Source organism: Tenrec ecaudatus, chromosome 5, assembly GCF_050624435.1.
Source record: "Tenrec ecaudatus isolate mTenEca1 chromosome 5, mTenEca1.hap1, whole genome shotgun sequence".
Lineage (NCBI taxonomy): Eukaryota > Metazoa > Chordata > Mammalia > Afrosoricida > Tenrecidae > Tenrec > Tenrec ecaudatus.
In genome coordinates this window covers 91,528,064-91,545,304 of record NC_134534.1, presented here as the reverse complement: position 1 = coordinate 91,545,304, position 17,241 = coordinate 91,528,064, and the positions used below count along the sequence as shown (strand labels likewise).

The window sequence follows — 17,241 nt, the reverse complement described above, 5'->3', positions numbered from 1 at the left end:
CCCCCACAAAAGCCGATACCCTGCATCCTGTCGTCATGCCTGGCTTGCCCTGTGGGGCACAGGGCAGGCAAGAGCTCCTTCTTCAGGATGAGCCCTCCACTTCAGACCGTCCTCTTTAGATACGTTGTCTCCGACCATGATGGCTCTTCTCTGGGCTGCACCAACGAAAACTCAAACCCACTGCCTTTGAGTTAGTTCTGACCCATAGTGACAGTGTAGGGCACAATGCTCCCTAGGGTTGCTGCAACCTGAACCATTAAGAAATTAGGCTGCCTTATTTTTCTTTCAAAGCGTGGCTGGTGGATACGAATTACCAACGTTTTTTATTAGCAGCCCTAAGCTTAACACACGGCCTCGTCACGACTCCTCTGTGTCACAGTAAAGTGAAAGAAAAGGAGGTGTAAAGCAGACTGGACAGCCCTTTGCTGTTATTGGATAAACTCTGCTGTTCTGGATAAAAAATGAATGAGCAAAGCCAAAATATTTCATGTCATTGAGAAGACTTAGTCACATAAGTGGGTAGGGCAGCCACTTATGTTAGTGCACTTAATTGGTTTTGGTTTAATTTTATGCTTTTTCCACTGAAAGCACACCCACTAATTGGAGCTGTGGTCACTATTGTTCCTGCTAGGTGCTGTGGAGCCAGTTCAGACAGAACAAAACATGGCCTGATCCTGAACAATCGTCACAAGTGTGGCTATGTTTGAACCCCTTGTGGAAGCAACTGTACCATCACCTCATTCCAAGTCCTCCTCTTTTTGCCGATCTTCTCCTCCAACAACAGGAGTCCTGCTGGTGTCGTGGTTGATGGTGGTGATGGGCTGCTATCGCAAGGTCAGCAGCCCCTAACCTCCTGGTCCGTGAGAGAAAAATGGGGCGGCATCCACTCGATGGTGGTGAGTTTTGTTTTGCTTCTACCTTACCAAGCACGATGTCCTCTTACAGGGACTGGTCTCTCCCAATAACATGTCCAAGGTGTATGACACAAAGTCACACCATTCTAACCTCTAATGAATCTATCTCTCTATCTATTTACTTCTTTCAAGACATATATACATTTGATCTTTATGCAGCCTGTGGTACTTACAATATTCTTTGGCAACACCACAATTCAACTGCACTGGTTATCCTCTGATTTTCCTTATTCATTGTCCAGGTTCCCATGCATATGAGGCAACTGATGATACCATAGTGTGGTGGTTAGACTTTATGCCAATGTGATGGTTCCTGTGTGCAGGTAGGAGTGGAGTTCAATCAGTCAATCAGGTGGTAGCCTGATAATGTCTCCTTGGGGTGTGGCCTTTTATTTTTAAAAAAGACAGTGAGAACTTCTCTTTCTTCTTGCCTTTTGCCTCCCTATTTACTGAGATTCGGAGTGACCCCATGTGGGTCAATGATCCTGGGAAACAACCTGAGAGGTGTTGGAACCCGCTGATCTTGCACCCACGCCATTCTGCACCTACCAGCCTGTGATCCACATGCTTCTCACGCCACCTTTTCTGTTTCATCAGCCTGCAGCTACCCAAGTCTGAAGAGAGCTTCAGCTAGCATTGCACCCATGGACTTGAGTTGGACTGGACTGGGATGTTTCCTTGATAGAAAATTATTTCCTGATATAAAGTTCCTCCTTATACATATATGAGTATCACTGGTTTTATGTGGCTAGAACTCAGCCTAACACACATGGCTTGGGGAAGGTACAGCTTAGTCCTCAAAATGACATCTTTACCAATTTAAATAGATGTGTAGCAGATCTGCCTAATGAGACACATCATTTGATTTCTCAACTGCTGTTTCCATGAGTTTATATTATATATCAACAACTGAAATGTCTTAATTAATGTTCTTTATTGTATTCTTCGGGTTTTAATATCCTTTGAAATGGCTACACAGAAATGCAAAGACAAAATTCAATATTGTATTAGCCTGGGTACATTAGAGAAATAAATCCACAGAAACTCATGCATAAGAGAGAGTTTTATATAAAGGTTAAGTGCACATCAAGAAAGCATCCCAACCCAGTGCTGCCCAAGCCCACAAGTCCAACATTAACCCATATGCCCAACACCCATCCACAAAGTCCTCCTCCATCTCACAAAACACACACAATGATGCTGACTGCAGGAGGAAAGTCGAATCAGTGAATGAGTGAGGTAGTTAGTTTATTGTGCCAACCTGACCAATAAACACATGTGGAGTTAATTGAAGGGCAGGGGGATAAATGGCTCAGTTAGCCTCGCCTTTCTAGTTCTGGGTTTCTTGCTTTCTGATGGTCGGGCCAGGGTGCAGCTGCCTTAGCAGTTCCCTGCTTCAGCTTGCAAGGCTCACTTCCTGCAAGACATCCCCAAGGAGAAGCCACATAGACCTACCCCCCGATGCAGCCCTGGGTGCTGGAGCACCTGTGTGGAGACCCCTGCCAGTGCTGAGATGTTTACATGTTCACTGAGTTGGCTTTCCTCCTGCAGTTGGCATCATTGTGTCTGTTTTGTGAGATGGAGGAGGCCTTTGTGGATTGGTTTTGGACATATGGGTTAATGGGTTAATGCTGGACTTGTGGGCTTTGGCATAACTGGGTTGGGATGTTTTCTTGATGTGCACTTAACCTTTATAGAAAACTCTCTCTTTATACATGAGTTTCTGTGGATTTGTTTCTCTAAAACACCCAGACTAATGCAATGAGCAAGCATCTCAGCGCTGGCAGGGCTGCTCCAGCACCCAGGGCTGCACTGGGGTAGGTCCATGCGGCTTCTCCTTGGGTATGTCTTGCAGGAAGTGAGTTTTGCCAGCTGAAGCAGGGAACTGGCTAAGGCAACCGCACCCTGGTCTGACCATCACAAAGCAAGAGACCCAAGAACTTGAAAGGCGAGGCTCACCAAGCCATTTATCCCCCCACCCTTCAATTAACCCCACATGTGTTTATTGGCCCGGTTGCCACAATAAACTAACTACCTCAATGATTAAAGGGTTTATTAAAGATGTTAACAAGTTGCAATGGCAGCGATAAATGCTCAGAGAGGTTGGCGACCAGGACATGTTGCAAAGTTTCAGTTCTGCTAATAAATGCCCAGACTGGCCTACCAATCTGCTGTGAGCCTCAACCCAAAGGCATTCAGCTCAAGCTCCATGGGTAAGCAAGCCCAACTTCCTGAATTAAATGCCCATAGATACTCCACTCCAGTAAGCCTCAGCCCAAAGGCCCTCAGCTCCACTTCTGGGGGTCAGTAAGTTCAACTTCCCCAATTAAGTGCCCAAAGACACCCCACTGACCAAGCCAACTTCCTGCCCCAAAGCACTTAATCGCCTCCATTATTTGGGAAGTCCTTCACTGCTGCATGCTCTGGCCTTGGTTCTGTTGCTCCTCTTCTCAGGGAATAGCTACCATCTGGTCCGGAAGGCTCCAGATCTTGCAGGGATCTTGGGTCCAAAGGGCATGTCCTAATCCCAGCTCTTCTGGTAATGAAATCCCTCATCCTGCTTCTCAGAGGACTCATTTTATACACAGAAGGAGGGCATTCCAGGGGATCCTACTTGCAATAACTCACAGGTGAGTCTTTTAAAAAAAACATTTTATTAAGGGCTCATACAACTCTTATCACAATCAATACATATACATACATCAGTTGTATAAAACACATCTGTACAGTCTTTGCACTAATCATTTTCAAAGCATTTGCTCTCCTCTTAAGCCCTTTGTATCAGATCCTCTTTTTTTCCCCTCCCTCCCCACACCCCGCTCCATTATGAGCCCTTGATAATTTATAGATTATTATTTTGTCATCTCTTGCCCTATCTGGTGTCTCCCTTCACCCACTTTTCTGTTGTCCATCCCCCAGAGAGGAGGTCACATGTAGATCCTTGTAATTGGCTCCCCCTTTCCAACCCACTCACCCTCTACTCTCCCAGAATCGCCCCTCACACCCCTGGTCCTGAAGGTATCATCCACCCTGGATTCCCTGTGCCTCCAGCTCCTATATGCACCAGTGTACAACCTCTGCTCTATCCAGACTTGCAAGGTAGAATTCAGATCATGGTAGTTGGGCAGGGAGGAAGCATTTAGGATCTGGGGGAAAGCCGTATTCTTCATCGGTATTACATCGCACCCTGACTGACTCATCTCCTCCCCTAGACCCCTCTGAGGGGATCTTCACAGGTGAATCTTATCAGTATCTTCCCCAACCTTCTTGTCAGACCCATTCAGGGAAAGGTTGTTTGGTGAGGAGAACCACAGTAAATAATTCACTGTCCCTGCAGGCCACCCCCTGGCTCTTCTAGCTAGTGTCTCTTTCATACTGAATGGTAAACTTCTCCCCTCTTTTTTGTGTGTGAGTACACCCATAAGAGTTTGTAAGCCACCACCTCATGCCTTTATCTTCCCCCATTTTAAATATCCAATTTCTAAATTGCCTGTCCCAAACAACCTGGTGCTGAGGCTTGAAGTAATGAGTCTTCATTTGTGGTTGGACTTTTGACCATCTACATACAGAAGCAAAGTTCATTCGACAGCAGGCCAATCATCAAAATTGCAGCACTGTTCATGAGCTCAGAGAGTAAAGTATCTTTCTCTTCATTTGGTTGGGTTCATGTCCCAGGGCATCTATGCTAGGTCAAGGTCAATTGGCAGTAGCTGCAAGCTTGGGAGTTCACACACATCCCACACTTCAGACCAGCTGGCCCCTGGGGCTAGTCCACACTCACAGCACACCACTTTTTAAACTTCAGACCAGCCAGTCCTTCCTCTTCTTTCTAATCTTTAGCCACCGTGGATCACACCAGTGGGTACCAGTGAACCCCGCGCAAATCAGTCCCTCACTGCTGCATTTCCCCCACGCCCACTCGGTGAGCAGATGCATGTGTCTGCCATAATGCACACACCAAGCTCACTGGTTACATGTAACCAGTAGAAAGTGGACTTTCTGCAGGGCACAGACTGTCCTGCCTTCATGCATCCAATGGCAAACTGCTTGCTCAAAATTCTCAATAGTTAAACAACTGTTTCCCCTGTAGTTCTCCCCTTCAAATGTAAAACTCTTGTTATTTCATCAGTTCCATGTGGGGCTTAAATGTTCCTTCTATTCTCCTTGTTCTACCTTGGCTTCAAACAAAATGCCTTTTCTGTTCAGGCAATTCTTTACTCTCCTCTTAGCATATCTAAACTAATGTAGTCTGGAGGCAGACTTACAAGACTTTGTTATCATGATTGATTGCCCATATTCCAATACCAAGTTGGATAAATATTGAATATAAGTGCAGCCAAAGATGCATTCAACCTGTGATATTTAGATGTTTTGTGCCAATAAGACACCTGTAACACAAGGAGTTTAGTCTGTCGATCAGGTGATGTGCCTTGGAGAAGTAGCCTACATGTATGGAGGCCTCTCCCTCTCTCCCTTCTTGTTGGTCAGACCAGTGTGCTGCCTAAGTCAGCTGCTCTGCTATGCCACATGGGCCAGGCTATCTGTGGGGCAGTCAAAGCACCTGTAGACTGCCTCACCATGAAAGTGAGTTAGACTGAGCTCTCTTTTCATTATATATATTACGTATCCATTCATATGTACTCCTCAGTGTCCTAGAGAACTCTGTGTAAAACACAACCCTTACGTTTTTAAATAGTACCTAAATAAAATAACCTCTTCTGCTCCCTGGGTTATATGTATGTACGTACATGTGACCTGTGTACTCTGGCAGGATGGCTCAGTAGGCATTGGACTCTTACTAATGTTAACTAGGCAAGATTCTCCCAAGGCCACTCCAGAACCAGGTTTCTTTCTCCTTCCTGTCAGCTCTAACATATAATCGAGTCTACTACTTGATTGACATTTTGCAATAATGCTAGGCATGTTGCTATAACACTGAAAGCTATTCCACTAGTATTTCATACCAACAGGGTCACTGCTGGGCAGCACTTTCCAGTGGAACTTTGAGATGCAGAACAGATGAGGAAGATGGGATAGGTGGTCCACTTTTGAGAGATTATCTACTAAAATCCGTATGAAAAGCAGTTGTTCTAACAGAACAAAGGGACACAATGATTTCACAGCAGGAAAGGGTTGTATCCTTTCACCTTACTTACTCAATCTGTATACTGAGCAAGTAATGGGAGCATGTATCAAGATCAGAGGAAGACTCATTAGCAACCTGTGATATGCAGATCATACAACCTTGCTTGCTGAAATCAAAGAGTACTTAAAGCACTTACTGATGAAGACCAAAGACTATAGTCTTCAGCTTGGATTATTCTTCAATGTAAAGAAAGCGAAAGTTCTCAAAACAGCAGCATGATAAAGAAAGAAAAGATCGAAGTATTCAAGGATTTCATTTTACTTGTGTCTACAAATTGTCTTGTATCTATAAAACTATGAACATGGAAGATGAGAAAAGGAAAGCCAACATAGGTATAATAAGCACTCTGAGACACATTGAATAGAAAGAAAACAACTATTCAAAATTATCATTTAAAAAAACTATGAAACAGAAATATATTTTTATCCCTTTAAAGGACTTAGCATGTCTTAGGAAAATAGTCATACATGAAGAAATCAAGGGTCATTAAAAAGAAAGAAAAGACCAAGGTAGATGTCAGATGAGACTTTGAAATTTGATCTTAATTGTACATTACCTACAACAAAAGGAAGAAATGATCATTAAAAGGACTGAACAGAAAATCAGAAAAGACAGCTTGAAAAGACAAAGTGAAATATAATAGTGAACGTGCAAAGACATAGCAGGAGAACACCAAAAAGGAAGAACATGCTCAGCATATCTTAAAAATGAAAAGAGTCAAGCCTTGAGCTGCAATACTGAAGGATTTTATGATAAAAACATTGAATGATGGAGGAATCATCAAAAGAAGATGGAAAGAATATACAAAATCACTGAACCAAAAAGAACCACTCCACGTTCCACCATTTTTGAAGGTAGCAATCCAAGAGAGAAGAAATCCAAGCCCCATTGAAAGCATTAGTCAAAAACAAGACTCCAGGAATTGATAGAAAACCAATAGAAATGTTTCATCAAAACATACAACTGTCCATTCACTCTTAAATGCTTCCTCCCCCCACTATCCTGATCCAAATTCTACCTTACAAATCTGGCTAGACCGGAGGATGTACACTGGTACAGATAGGAACTGGAAACACAGGGAATCCAGGACGGACGATCCCTTCAGGACCAGTGGTGAGAGTGGTGATCCTGGGAGGGTAGAGGGAAGGTGGGGTAGAAAGGGGGAACCGATTACAAGGATCTAAATATAACCTCTCTGGGGGATGGACAACAGAAAAGTGGGTGAAGGGAGATGTCAGACAGTGTAAGACATGACAAAATCATAATAATTTATAAATTATCAAAGGTTCCTGAGAGAGGGGTGACAGGGAGGGAGGGGAAAAATGAGCTGATACCAAGGGCTCAAGTAGAAAGCAAACGTTTTGAGACTGATGACAGAACAGATGTACAAAATGTACTATTCACAATGGCTGTATGTGTGGGTTGTGATAAGAGTTGTATGAACCCCCAATAAAATGATTATTAAAAGAAAAGCATTGTTTCATCAAGCTGATGAAGCACTGGAAGCACTCACTCATCTATGCCAAGAAATTTGGAAGAGAGCTATTTAATGGCCAACTGACTGGAAGAGATCCCTATTTGTACCCATTCCAAAGAAAAGTGACCCAACAGAATGCTCAAATTACAGAGTACTGTCATTAATATCATATACAAGTATAATGTTGCTGCAGATCATTCAAAAACAGTTGCAGCAGAGAGCTTCAGGACAGATTCTGAAGAAGATGTGCAACACTGCCGATGGCAGATGACTTTTGGCTGAAAGCAGAGAACACCAGAAAGATGTTTCCTTATGTTTCATTGACTATGCCAAGGAATTTGACAGTGTGGATCATAACAAACTATGAACAGCTTTAACAACAACAAGAATTCCAGAACACTTAATTGTGCTCATTCAGAATTTGTCCAATGTCCCACAGATGGGCCCTGTGTCCCCACTCCGCACTTCCCTTATTCACAATGTGATGGTTTTTAGTTTTTGGTCTTTGATGCCTGATACCTGATCCTGTTGACGCCTTGTGATCTCACAGGCTGGGGTGCTTCTTCCATGTGGGCTTTGTTGTTTCTCAGTTAGATGGCAGCTTGTTATCTTCAAGCCTTTAAGACCCCAGATTCTATATCTTTTGACAGCCGGCCACCATCAGCTTTCTTCACAGCATTTGCTATGCAACCGCTTTGTCTTTAGCAATTGTGTCAGGGTAGGCTGGTGTGCTTCTTCCATGTGGGCTTTGTTGTTTCTCAGCTAGATGGCTGCCGGTTTATCTTCAAGCCTTTAAGACCCCAGATGCTATATCTTTTGGTGGCCGGACACCATCAGCTTTCTGTGAAGAAGAGTGGGACATCAGGATTGGAGGAAGGCTTATTAACAAGCTGTGATATGCAGATGACACACCTTGCTGGCTGAAACTGAGGAGGATTTGAAGCACTTACTGATGAAGATCAAGGATTGCAGCCCTTGGTATGCATTACAACTCAATGTAATCACAACTGGACCCATAGCTGACACCAGGATAAGTGGAGAGAAGGTGGAAGTTGTCAAGAGTTTTGTCTTGCTTGGATCCACAATCAATACTAATGGAAGCAGTCAAGAGATCAAATGGCAGGTTGCTTTGGGCAAATCTACTGCACAAAACTTCTTTGGAGTGTTTAAAAACCGACTGGTTACTTGGAGGATTAAGGTGTGCTATTTATTTTATTTATTTTTTAAATCATTTTTGTGCCATGATATTTTCAATTGTCTCATACGCTCATGAAAGTTAGACATTAAGGAAAACCGAAGAAGAATCAATGTCTTCTAATTGTGGTTCTGGTGGAGAATATTGAAAGTACCATGGACTGTCAAAAGAACCAACATCTCTGTCTTAGAAGAAGTACAGCCAGAGTATCACTTAGAAGCAAGGAGGGAAAGACTTTGTCTTGCATACTTTGGACAGGTTGTCTGGAGATACTAGTCCCTGGGGAAGGGCATCGTGCTTGGTAAAGTAGTAGTGGGGGGATGCAGCATAACAAGAGGAAGGCCCTAAAGGTGATGGATTGACACACTGCAACAATGGTCTCAAGCACAGGAACAATTGTGAGGATGGCACAGGACTAGGCAGTGGGTTTTTTCTGCTGTACATGGGATTGTTGTGAGTTGGAACAGACTCAATGGCACTTAAAAACCAACAGGAACCAACCCTATAGGATTCATGGAACTGTGGTTATAAATGAAATTTTATAAAGTGTCACAGTAAAAAATGATCATTTTATTAATGGCAATGCAGATTTAGACTTGTCAGAGAGAAAAATTACGGAAATAATGAGTATTTTGCTCATCCGTGATAAGCAGATATTGTCAGACATCTCTTGGGCTAAAATTCAAGAAATAGATGCTTACATCTAGTTTATAAAGTTATGCAGTTAACCAATAAATGACTCCCAGATTTTCAGAAATAAATCAGATAATGAGAGCACCCAGAGAAAAATAAACATCAATTATGTTGCAAAATGATATAAATAGAAGTCTTCTTATATTACCTCTTTTTAAATTGCCTAAATGAAGCCAGAAAGAAATCCACTGTGTGCTGTTTAGTCCAGTAGATTCAGGCAGCAAGGATGGACCAAGATGTAGATGGTGAAAACATCCACGGGGAAGCAGGACTGAATAGGGGATGCTGTGCAAAGGTGCATCAAGGAAGAATGACAATGGACACAAAGAAGGAAGGTACATCTCTTGGGCAATCAGGATGATAAAATTCAAAGTATCCAGTCGACAGAGCACACACAATAGGGAGGTTTCAGTTTGCCTCAGGACCCTAATGGAGCTAAGCCTGCACGGTCAACTCAACTGCCAGGAAATCAAGGAAACTTTTTGTTTTCTTGAGCTCCTTGTGAAGGGTGAAGGAGTCCTTTCCACAGAGCGCTCACCTCTACTGAGAGTTATTGATCAGATGGATTATCTAAATAAAAATATGTAAATTTCTGGCTCCCGCAGGAGGTCAGCCCAGTCCTTCGGGTCATTTTTCCTGGTCTCCACATCGCTGTTACTGTTGTTAGTTGCGCTAGAGCCATCTGACTTACGGTGACCTTATGTATAAAAGGATATGTGACCTAGTTCTCCTATCATCTTCATAATTGTCAGTAAGCTTGAATCGATTGATGTGGGCATGTAGCAATGTATCAGATTCAAGATTTCCCTCAATCTTCTACTTGACCAAGCATGACTTTTTTGTGTAGTGGTTGGTCTTTTTAGAAGATGTGTTCAAAGTAAGTAGATAGATCAGTCAGCCTAATTATAGCCTGAGCAACATGGGCGTAGTGGCTACCCACCGAAGTCAAAACCACCGAGCCAGCCTCCCCTGCCAATGGGACTCATGGTTTCTTCTCTGGTCTCTTTGTCGATCTTTTGATTGTACCCAAAGCGAAATGGTTGCAGAAACTCTCACACTTGAGGTTTGTTTGCTAACTGACTATCAGAAATGCAATGGTATTAAAAGCAGAGTGGCCAGTGTACAACCTCTGCCCTATCCAGCCCTGCAAGGTAGAATTCGGATCATGGTAATTGGGGGAGGAAGCATCCAGGATCTGGGGGAAAGCTGTGTTCTTCATCGGTACTACCTCGCACCCTGACTGACCCATCTCCTCTCCTAAACCCCTCTATGAGGGGATCTCCAGTGGCCGACCCTTGGGCCTTGGGTCTCCACTCTGCACTTCCCCCTTCATTCAATATGGTGTACACACACACACACACATACATACACACACATATATATATCTATTTTTTTATTTTGCATGATGCCTTATACCTGGTCCCTTTAGCACCTCGTGATCGCACTGGCTGGTGTGCTTCTTCCATGTGGGCTTTTTTGCTTCTGAGCTAGATGGCCGCTTGTTCACCTTCAAGCCTTTAAGACCCCAGACACTATCTCTTTTGATAGCCAGGCACCATCAGCTTTCTTCACCACATTTGCTTATGCACCCATTTGTCTTCAACGATCCTATCATGGAGGTGTGCAGCCAATGATATGATTTTTTGTTCTTTGATGCCTGATAACTGATCCCTTTGGGACCACTCAATCACACAGGCTGGTGTGTTCTTCCATGTGGACTTTGTTGCTTCTGAGCTAGATGGCCGCTTGTTTATCTTTAAGCCTTTAAGACCCCAGTCACTATCTCTTTTGATAGACGGGCACCATCAGCTTTCTTCACCACATTTACTTGTCACCCACTTTGGCTTCAGCAGTTGTGTCGGGAGAGTGAGCATCATAGAGTTCCAATTTAATAAAAGAAAGTATTCATGCATTGAGGGAGTGTTTGAGTAGAGGCCCAAGGTCCTTCCGCCACCTTAATACTTAACCTATAAATATAGAGGTTGTACACTGGTGCATATGGGAGCTGGAGGCACAGGGAATCCAGGGTGGATGACACCTTCAGGACCAAGGGTGTGAGGGGCGATTCTGGGAGAGTCTAGGGTGAGTGGCTTGGAAAGGGGGAACTGATTACAAGGATCCACATGTGACCTCCTTCCTGGGAGATGGACGGCAGAGAAGGGGGGAAGGGAGACTCCGCATAGGGCAAGATATGACAAAATAACAATGTATAAATTACCAAGGGCACATGAGGGAAGGGGAAGCGGGGAGGGAGGGGAAAAAAAGAGGACCTGATGCAAAGGGCTTAAGAGGAGAGCAAATGCTTTGAGAATGATTGGGGCAGGGAATGTGCAGATGTGCTTTATACAATTGATGTATGTATATGTATGGATGGTGATAAGAGTTGTATGAGCCCCTAATAAAATGTAAAAAAAAGAAAAGAGGAGAAAAAACAAAACAAAAAAAGCAGAGCGGCCATTCCTCTCCTTCCCTGGGTACACAATGAGTCCTCTTGTCACTGTGGTAAAACATAGACAATAAAGTTTGTCATTGTAAAAGGCACAATTCAGTGACACTAATTGCACTCCCCATGTTGTGCTACCATTTTTACTATCCATTTCCAAAAGATTTTCAGCACCCCACACAAAAATCCAATACTTCTAAAGCAACAACTGCCCTTTTTCCTGAAGATCCTGGTAACCACTCACATACTTCTGTTTTACTGAATTGCAGGGAGTTCATATGAATGAGATCATAAACAGTCCTTTTGTATCTGACTTATTTCACTCAGCAACATATTTTAAAGGTTCATCCTTCCGTTAGCATGATTCAGAACTTAATTTCTCTTATGACTGAGTGGTATTTCATCGAATGTAAATATCAAAAAGAAACATGGGTAAATCAATCAGGGGTTGAAACCCACCAGCTGTTCTGCAGCAAAGTGTTTACTTCCTTCAAGATTAGCAGCCTTAGGAACGGTGTGGGGAAATCGTTCTCTGTCCGACAAGGTCACTATGAAGCAGGGCTGGCTCAATAGCAGCAGTGGGGTACACACTGTATTTAATCAACTTGTCTGTTGATGGAGTTAGATTGAGTCCACCTTTGATACTGTAAATAATGCTGCAGCGAACAATGGTGCTTTCCAGTCTCTCGCATGTGTACCCAGCAATGGAACTGCTGGGTGATGCTCATATGACAATTCTAGGTTTGACTGAGAAACTAATAAAATATTTTATTGAGGCATTCTTGAGGACAATCTTTCATTGTTCAGGGGCATAAATAAACCATAGATATATGAATGGATTTTGAGGTCACAATTATAAGCCCTAATGTAAGAACAATTAGTCCTTTTGATGTGGTCCTAATCAATACTTGCCTTCATGAAGAGATCTCTAAAGATATTGGTGCTATAGTAAAGTGTGGTGAAGAAACCAGATAGTGCCCGACTATCAGGAAGAATGACATCAGAGATCTTAGAGACGTTTCTTAATATAAGCAACCATCTAAGTGAGGTGTCAGCCACATCTCAGAAGCACACCTATCTGTGTGAGCTGAGGATTGTAAATAATAAAATCCAGACCAGAGGAGGGAACTGTATTAGAACTTAAATTCTGAACACCTCGTATGTAGAAGCCTATGGAACACAGTGAAAGCCCAAAATCCATTTTCAGAGTAGGTTACTGCCACCTGCACCCCCACCAACTCAGGGAGGGGAATCTCCCCTAGGGACTTACCTGGGTATGTTCTTGATGAAGTTCATGAGATTGAGGGTTGAATAGTCCTGAGTCACGCCCTCACTGCCTGAGAGAAGCCCCTAGGCCAATATTGTTAGCTCCTCTGCTTAACATAATGTACTTGTCCCCCATTTGGGAGTTTCATGGGTAACTAGCATGTATCCCTCTACTACCAACCAGGTTTTTGGACAATTATCCTTGAGCTCCATGCACTTTGTAAAACTCTGTACCTCAGAAAACCCTTGAACATCATTATGGCCTCATCTGACTCTCTCCCCATCCAGAAAATATGTCTCTGCAGTTGTTTTTGTCTTTGTCCCTTTTAAGACTTAATAACTGCTTTCTTTAAATAAAAATCAAATAAATCATTTTTAATTTTTTAAAAATTAAATTACCTTTTAAAAACCTCTCATCAGTGATACAGATATATATAATAAGCTACTTTATCAACTTGCTTATTTTTTAATGCAATGAGTTTTCCTTTTTTTCTAATTAAAGCATGATTTATGTTTAATTTCTCAAAACAAAACAAACCAATTATTGAAGTCAGTGATTGGCAACGTGACAGCCAGCAGGCTCAACCCAACCCACCACCTCTTTTTGTAAATAAAGTTTCATTGGATTATAGCCATGCTCACACAAAATTGTGTGAGCACTGCCTATGACTACTTTTGCACTACAACAGCAGAGCTGAGTCCTTGCGACAGAGATGACTTGGCCTGTAAAGCCTAAAAAGGAAATGAGGTGGCCCTTCACAGCGAGTGTTCAACAATCATGATGATTGAAGGCCAGGGTGACGGCTGACAAACGTTTCAGAAGGGACAGCAACAGTGACCCATCAATTAGTTAAGCCCCCAAACCAAACGCCCTGCCATCGAATCGATTACAACTCATAGCAATCCTATAGCAAATGGCAGAACTGGCTGTGCGGGTCCCTGGGACTACAACTCTGTATGGGAGAAGAAAGCTTCATCTTTCTCCCAAGTAGCAACTGGTAGCCAACCCACAATCCACTCGGCCCCCAGGCCTCTTGTCAATTAGTAAGGTTCCTAAATAGAAAGGGGATTGACACATGTATAATTTGAAAAACTTCCTTTGACACTCTTTTTGAACATACATTGTAGTTTTTAAATACATGTAACAATTCTCCTTTTCCCTCTCTTCCTGATTTTGTCACTTGATTATTCGACCGAGTGAACAGATTGCTGCGTAGTTTTTAGCCTCAAAGAAGCCGCACCTGAGCAGGTGCAGAAACCAGAGTAACTATCCCATCTGCTAATGTGTGAAGCAAGGTGCGAACTGCCCTCTCTATTCAGATGTCCACTTCCTCCTCTCAGGTACTGGGGACTTGTAGCCACATGAAGACAAGCTGGTCCTGGGCTCCACACTGGCATTCTTATGCTTTCTGAGGAAGGGCTATTGTTTGGGTTGGGTTGGGCTTTTTCTTCTCTGAAAAATGCTGACTGGCTCAGTCATGATTGCTACCAAGTTTGTATGCGATTGGCACATCGGGCACCTGCTGACTGGAGAAGTTTTATGGAATGGGTTCATGTTCATACGGGCCCAGATGGAAGACAGATCTCCAAGCTGAGTACCCAGGATTCTGTTCACTCTTCCTCCGGGTCAAACTCGGAGTTGTTCAGCCTAATCAGTGAATGCTGCCCCGTGGTTGCCACATTGACAAGCTGAAGGTCCAAAGGACGGCCAGGGTGATGGATGCTTCTGAACTAATTCAAACATCCTTAAATTCTCCTTTAGGATTTCCTACTGAACAAGGCAATACGAGTTATGACGTCTTTTTCTTCTTTGCAGAAAAATCCCAATGCTACAGGAGGATCCACGTTCAGGATGTTCACTCACTGCAGGGACTGCAGGCATTGGAACACCCGGTCATCAACCAGTCCATTCTCCTCAGTGTCCACAAAGATCTGGGTGGCATGAGGGGTCCAAGAAGATGAGCTCATCACCTAAGAATCCTATGAAATAATAGGCATTGTTTGGTGCTCCTCCTAAAAAGGCCCCTAAAGACGGTGTGATGTTAAAACACTCTTTGTAGGCTTCAACATAGACAGGGTTGATTTGCTGGATGCCCAGGAGAAGGGGCACAATGAGCAGCAGGCTTCCAGGTAGGCAGCAGGCAGAGGGGCTCTTACTCTGGAGGAACACATCCAAGGGCTCCGGGGAAGGCGGGGATGCGGGGGTTGGCAGATGTGGTGCCACTCATGGGAAAGACACAGCACATTTTTTTTTATAACTTCAATCACTACAGTGTTATCCACGGAAACATAAACCGTCAAGGGATTCCAATTGTCAAATAATGCAAGTTTTGGTTTGTTTTTTAAACACCTGTGCAACTGTATTTGGCCCAAACCATTCACCAATTGATTTCCTCTCTTCTCCACCCATCTGTGCCATTCGACAGATAGAGTAGCAAGGGCCTTTTCTATCGAAGGGCTGCAGGGTTTGTTGGTACTCTTTGGACTTTTCTTTTTGTTTCTCCCAGTTCCAGTCCCTTCCCAAATGTCTGCAGATTAGGGCTTAAACGAGCATCATCTGTCCACAGGGTAGTAGCATCAATCCCAGCCAACATCTGATGAGGGACTGGTTCCCCCAGTGGGTGAAATCTCCTTCTGTAAGTAAATGAGGAGTTACACCAGACAACAGCTGGGATGGTTCTGTTGTAAGGAGATGTTGCTTCCCTAAGATCCATACTAGCTCATCTGCATCTGGAAATTCTTCTAGGTAGTCAGTGAAAATAATAATCTGATTTTCATATTTGGATAATACTGACTCCATTCTCTAGCTGTCACCCCGGGACAGGCCACCAGCCACTTGACTATAGCAGTCTCAAGGTGATTATTTTGATTAAAATAATTTTAAAGATTCCCTTTAAAAGAAAAACAAAAACTAGGATATGGAGTACTGAATCTTGCCATATATGGATTCTGACCAGATTATTTAAGTCCCATTAGGCTCCATTATTTAGGTTATTAGCTATTATCTGAGTATTTCTCTTCTTTTAAAAAATCATTTTATTGGGGGCTTGTACAATTCTTATCACAATCCATATACACATACATTGTGTAGAGCACATTTGTATATTTGTTGCCATCATCATTCTCAAAACATTTACTTTCTACTTGAGCCCTTAATCTCAGCTCCTCTTTTCCCCCTCTCCCCACTACCCCCTCCCTCATGAATCCTTCATAATTCTTAAATTATTTTTCAAATATTTCTCTTCTTATTAAAACCTTGATTATAGAACTATTTGCTCAATTTTCAAATTTTTGCATGGGATCTAGTGACTGAGGTGAAATGAGTTAAAGATATGTTTTTATAGACATTACTTAAGTTTGTGGACAGAAATATGAATCTCTAGTTTTCCCCAAAGGAGTTGGGGGTGGGGGAGGAAAACAGTCTCAATCTTCAAATGAATGAGGGGACAGGCAAGAGGGTCTTCAAAATGTTGGCTCTTGGGCTCAAAGGGGCTTCAGAATTCATTTAACTCTTATTTTACACATGGGTAAACTGAGATTCAAAGAAATAAAAATGCTTTGCCCAAGCTAGGCTACTACACCATAATTTGGGAGCAGGTGCTAAAATGCAGGTTTCCAAAGACATAGGACTCTCTGTTTCCATAGCACAATTACAAAAGGAGATATTTAGTACACAACTGAGTGGGCATATATGGGATTTTCACCAAGTAGATTGCTTGTGCTTCATTTATTATTAAGAGTTAATGAAACACACACCTATCTCCTCCATGTGTTTTTTTACAAACAGGTAATTGTACTGCTATATTAACAAATAAAAGATTCTCAGTTATATGGTAATTTTCATGAAACAGCTGAAATCAATTTAAATAAGAGTGGTGTATCACCAGAACGCTTATTTTAGTGGATCAGCAGCAATTTTAATAATTATGGTCATTTTTTTTCTACTGCTTGAAGATCAAAGATCTGAACCAGGTTGTCTTCGCTGGGGGAAGCAAGTTGATCTGGGAGTTCCGGGCCCTGAACGTCCTTTGATCACTCCAAGGATCTGAGCAAAAGGGCAAGCTAGTTGTCCTCGGCGCGTAGTAACCTCGCGGGTCACAGTAGAAG

At 42.9% G+C, this 17,241-nt stretch overlaps 1 pseudogene; it reads right to left on the bottom strand.

The window, feature by feature from the left end:
• Positions 1-14,782: 14,782 nt before the first annotated feature.
• On the bottom strand, positions 14,783-15,934 carry LOC142449178 (cysteine protease ATG4A pseudogene; annotated as a pseudogene).
• Positions 15,935-17,241: the final 1,307 nt, after the last annotated feature.